Here is a 5,839-nt window from a genome sequence, read left to right on the forward strand (position 1 = left end):
CGGCATTGTCCCGCTTACGTGGCGTTATCCGCCTCCAATAGATTCCTCCTAAAACCCGGAGCGGAAAGCGAGTTAAGAGGCTGAGAAAAGAAATCGGAGGCAAACGTTGACGAATAATTGTGCGTGGTTGTTTTCCCCGCGCGTATTCCGGTAGAAATGTGCAACCACACGAGCGTAGGTCGCGATACCCGCGTACTCACGCACGCACACACGCACGCACGCACGCACGCACACACGCACGCACGCACACAAGCAGGCACGCACACACAGCGACGTATCACGGGCATGATGACACGACCACTATTATATATACAGCATGATAACCAGAAGTGATCGAGGAAGAGACGAGAGGAGGAAGGGAGAGGAGGGGGTGGGAGAGGAGGCGAGAGAAGTAAATTGGAGCAGGGAGACGAGGGGAGAACAAGAGGAAAAATCAGAAGAGGATAGGAGGGGTGGAGGGGAGGAATGCATGGGAAGAGGAGATGGGAGGAGAGTGGAGGAAAGGGAAGGGGAGGGAAGCGGCGAGGAGGGAAGCGCCAATCTCCAGTCATTTTTCTCACTCTAGTCGCTCGTTCAGCGTGCCAGCAAATTCAATTTGTCTGAAAGCAGCGCATGTGTGTGTGCGTGCGTGCGTGCGTGCGTGTGCGCGCGCGTGTGCATGTGTGTGTGTGTGTGCATGTGGGTGCGTGCGGGGAGTTGCGTCTACGCATGGATGGTTCCCCGATGGTCCAGATTTCGCCAAACGTAGAAAATTGCGGAGAAATGCGACGTACGTACGAAGGAAGCCGTAATCGTCAGTCATGGAACGAATTTATATTTGCAACAAGCGACAATTCTTCGCGGCGGGATCGTAACCACTGCCGCGGACGAGCGAGCGAACGGTAGGCGCGCTAAACGAATGCGAATAGTTGACGAGATAGCGCATAGACAGAGATGCTGAGTTCTATTCCACGCTCGCACGCTCGCTCTCCATATAGCGGCGGGCTTCGAACGTTTACAGCGGCCATGAACTGCCAAGTATAAAACAAACACACACACAGACGGACCGACCGACACTCTCCTTTCATATTGACAATTTCCGAAAACCGGGTCGTGTATTTTTTTTTATCTACATTAGCGTAGTGTGTGTGTGTGGGGTAGGGGGGGGGGAATCGATTACGTAGGCCTACTATTCTAGGAAGATCTTCTTCTACGGAATGTTTGAGGTAGATTACGAGCTCAGATTTCTTAAATTGAACGCAATCACTCGCATGTAGATTAGGGCTAGCGAACGTCCGGATTTCCAACAATTCAGTCTTGCACACACCTGTTTTTATGCACTCCTGCATGAATGCTAGAGACGCACTTTCAAGTGCTGACGTCATAGCGGCTGTCCCTATAACACGTCATTAGCAGCTGATGGTGATTATCAAGATGCCATTACCATTTCACTGAATTATTAACATAATTGTAACGCAGTCGTGCTATTATATATGCGCGTGTAATTAGGCCTATGCTCATAGACAGGGGTAGAATTAAAGAGAAAAAAGAGATGGTCCACAGGACCATCTAGTTTGAAATTTACATGGTCCTCCTAAATTTCAAATTGTTCTCTAAAAGTAATGCGGCGTGCAAGAAATTTACCGTAAAATGGGACCAAATTATTTAATGGTCCGTCGAACCATCGACTTTGAAAATCTGATGGTCCTCCAGATTATTTGATGGCCCCGGACCATCGACCCATCGTTTATTTCGACCCCTGCTAGATGTGATCGAAGAATGCGCCCCGGTTGCTACGACGCCGTCATTTTTGAAAAGGTCGTTTTTACCCTAGCCTTGCGTATCTACCTGCGCAACATCCCTGCCAGTGTTAGACGTACCCTCTCACGCGTCTTCTCCCTGATCAGTCAGCCGGTGATCCGCACTGAACAGTCACGCTCCCATATAATGTCCCGACTACATGTCTACCGCGTCTTCTTACTATAATTTTCGTGATCACGAATTTTGCTCACATTTTTTTTCAGCTTCTCACTTAGGGGTTTTCATTTGGGTTTCAATGGTCGCGAGCTTCTTTTTGCATGTGATACGGCCTATCTATCTAGTTAATTCCGGTCACCTCTTTGGTTCCTATTTTCGCCCCATGTTTCCGCACATTTCTTCCCCATTTTACCGCTATTCTCGTTTCTATGTTCCTTTACCTCCCTCGCTCGTATTTCAGGGCCACATCTGTCTCGCACTCTCTCCCTAATGTTTTCGCTCCTCGCAGCTCTCACATTCTCAGTTCTCATCCGATCAGACATACACACAGTACTGTCTCTACATAGAGACTATGTTCTCGCGTTCTCATCTCAATGTGTTCAATTATCTTTTATCCGCATGTTCCTGGGTTCTCACCCCAATTCCTGCCTCCCTGTTCATCCCACACCCCCATAACCGCATCATGAACTAGCTCCGTTCTCGGCTAACATATAATTTCATCTTCAAAGGCGACGAGATCGATCGTTTGGTTTGATGTTTACCCGGCACAAGAAATACGACATTTTTATGGTGAAGTAATTTTCCGGGGCGGAGAGACGAGTATTCTGCATGGCCGTGGCATTCGAACGACGTGTTCAATCGTTCACGATTTATCGCAATAGGAGATAGCGATCCCGCACGATATGAGCGACACATCCGCGTGACACGAATGCATCCAACACGCACACACGCATTCACACGCAACACGACACGCCACACACACACACACACACACACACACACACACACACACACACACACACACACACACACACACACACACACACACATACAAACACACAGCGCATATATATCTCTGTAACACGATGACAAGCGTGTATTTCATGAGAAGCGGTATAGCGTTCGTGTCGGATCAGCGGCGATGATAAATTCATACACGCGACAATTGTTGACACGCGCGAGTTGAAACGCAATAATCGATCCCGTCTCTGCATCCTCTTGAAACATATCGAACATACGCGGTCGTCTATATCTATTCATTTCTCTCGAATCGATTTCAATCAAATTCCGTCATCGTGACCGATTCCACATCAAACGAAATCATCAAACGAAAACAAATAACGACCATCGACGCCGCTCTGTCGTAACAAGCAATGAAAGCAACCGTGTTTTATTCAACGCATCGACGTCAACAAGTATTTTTTTCAACATAAAGAAAGTCGAGAGCACTGTACTGGTGCTGCAGCCGTCTGGTTGCGTATACGCGCAAACCCGGTGAAGCGATGCTTGATACTTTCCGCGAAGATCATTCTACGAGATCTTCCCAGTAGATAGCACAAAAGCAATACCGACGGAGAGCGCCAGAACGGACTTGTCAGACTTTCTGAAAGCTTCAGAAGCTATGTCTAGAACGTTTCGAACCGCATCAGTGTTTTAACATGAGTTCTACAGCATGGGAACGCACAACGAACAGGTATCTACCGAAAAATTGCCTTCGTAGAGATGTGACGATTCGCAAACTTTACAAGGGCATGTGAGTTAATCTTTAAGATTCGGATAAGGGGTCAGCCGCACTGCGTCCGGTACATGCGCACCGCTACAATAATTAACAGAAACACATTCGTCGCTTCACTGCGAACGTCTATTCTCGGGATTTCTTAACAAAACCGCTATCTAACCGCTAGTTATCAAGCTCCACTCTCAACATGAAGAATCCGGATTCCTTTCGTTATGAAGCTAGATGACTCCATCGTCACAACTACGGAGACAAGAGCCGGCGGTGGTCGCCCATCGTAGGGCTTCACAAGTCGGATCTGACCTTGAATCCGGGTCCGGTTGGTGGCGTGTTAAGAGACGTGAGGCCCGTCACCGGCTCACTCGTCGATCGCGAGTTTCTGTTAACAAAATAAAGTTAGGTAAACATTAATGCCATGCATTAGTGCACGCACACACGCGAACACGTGCACGCACATACACGCACGCAGGCAGGCACACAGGCACATACACACACGCGCGTACACATACACACGACGCACGAACGCAGGCGCGCACACGCACGCACAAACATGCACGCACGCACGCACTTACGCGCAGATTTATGTTGCACAAATATTAGACATGCGGCTGTTTAATGACAGCCACAGCTGTTATGAATGTCTACATGAGAGCAGAAATACACATCCTGAATGCGTCTTTCTGCTTCTGTCCGTCTGTATTTCTGCCAGCCTGTCTGTGTGTGTGTCTGTCTGTCTGTCTGCCTGCCTGCCCGTCCACCCGTCTGTCCATTCGTCCGTCTGTCTGACTGCCCCTATGCCATCTACTTTGTTGCTCTTCCTACATGTCCAGCGCTCTCGCCTTTCTGTAACCTCTAACGACGTGCACCCGCTTCCTTCACATCTATTTACTATACCTCGTGCGTGAAGCATGTGCGTGTGCGTGCGTGCGTGCGTGCGTGCGTGTGTGCGTGTGCGCGTGCCTAGATTTGCACAAATATTAGATATGCGGTTGTTTAATGACTGTCACAGCTGTTATGAAAGTGTGTGTATATATGTATATATATGAGAGCAGAAATACACATCCGGACTGCGTCTCTGTCTTTGTGTCTGTCTGTCCTTCTGTATTCATCTCTTCGCGTAAGGTTCATGTGTGTGCGTGCGTGCGTGCGTTCGTGCGTGCGTGCGTGCGTGCGTTCGTGCGTGCGTGCACGTGCCTGCCAGGGAAATTAATAACCGATACGCGCGCCGTATATGAAAGCAAATGATTAGCAGCAATAACACGCGGGTCGACAATTTAAGCGGTCCGTGTGTATTTGTTGTATCAAGCTTGGTTGTATCTATGTGCGATGCTTTCGCTACTGAACCCTTAGCAGCTTTTATCGCTGCGCACAGCTGCCGCCACACACACACGTGCACGCACGCACGCACGCACGCACGCACGCACGCACACACGCACGCACGCACGTGAACACACGTGGCACGTCACCACAGGAAGCAGGCAACCAACACAGCGACGAGCGAGGGCGAGAGCGAGAGAGACGAACCTATTATATAATACATCAATGATAACCAGAACTCGATCGAGAAGGACGACGAGAGGAAGGGCAGAAGAGGGGGGGGAGAGGAGCGAAGAAGTAAAATGAGCAGGGAGACGAGGGGAGACCAAGAGAAAATCAGAAAGAGGATAGCGGGGTGGAGTGGAGTATATTGGAAGGGAGAGGGAGGAAGTGGAAAAGGAAGGAGGGGGAAGCGGCAGAGAGGAACCCCAATCTCCAAGATCATTTTTCGACTCTAGCTTCGCTTCGTTAATCCGTGCCCAGCAAATTCAAATTTTCTGAACAGCACGCAGTTTGGTGCGTGCGTGCGTGCGTGGCGTGCGTTGCGGGTCGCGAGCGTGCAATGTGTGTGGTTTGTGCATGTGCGTCGTGCGGGAGTTGCGTCTACGGATCCACAGCGCCCCTCTCGTCCCCGATGTCCAGAATTTCGCCAGCGAGAAACTTGCGGAGACATGACGATACGTACGAAGGAAGCGTTAATCGTCAGTCATGGAACGAATTTATATTTGCAACAAGCGACAATTCCTCGCGGCGTGGATCGTAACCACTGCCTGCGCCATGAGCGAGCAGAACGGTAGGCCGCGCTAAACGAAATGCGAATAGTTGACGAGATACGTCATAGACAAGATGCTGAGTCTATTCCACGCCACAGCAACGCTCGCTCTTCCCATATAAGCGGCGGGCTTCGATATACGATTTACAGCGGCCATGAACTGCCAATATAAAATCAACATTCACTACACAGACGACCGACCGACAGCCGACGCACGCACGCAGCGCCACGCACCACGCACGTCCACGCACACACATTCCAACACACATCACACGACC

The 5,839-nt window shown here is 49.8% G+C and overlaps 1 long non-coding RNA gene across 1 annotated transcript in view; it reads right to left on the reverse strand.

Annotated features, from left to right (window-relative positions):
* Window positions 1-3,096: 3,096 nt before the first annotated feature.
* LOC106821641 overlaps window positions 3,097-5,839 on the reverse strand; it is a 66,730-nt gene continuing 63,987 nt past the window's right edge. The window contains exon 2 of the long non-coding RNA XR_001395759.1: window positions 3,097-3,851. This is a non-coding gene — a long non-coding RNA (uncharacterized LOC106821641). The remainder of the gene's footprint in view (window positions 3,852-5,839) is intronic.

Source organism: Priapulus caudatus, unplaced genomic scaffold (assembly GCF_000485595.1).
Source record: "Priapulus caudatus unplaced genomic scaffold, Priapulus_caudatus-5.0.1 Scaffold80, whole genome shotgun sequence".
Taxonomy (NCBI): Eukaryota; Metazoa; Priapulida; class Priapulimorpha; order Priapulimorphida; family Priapulidae; genus Priapulus; species Priapulus caudatus.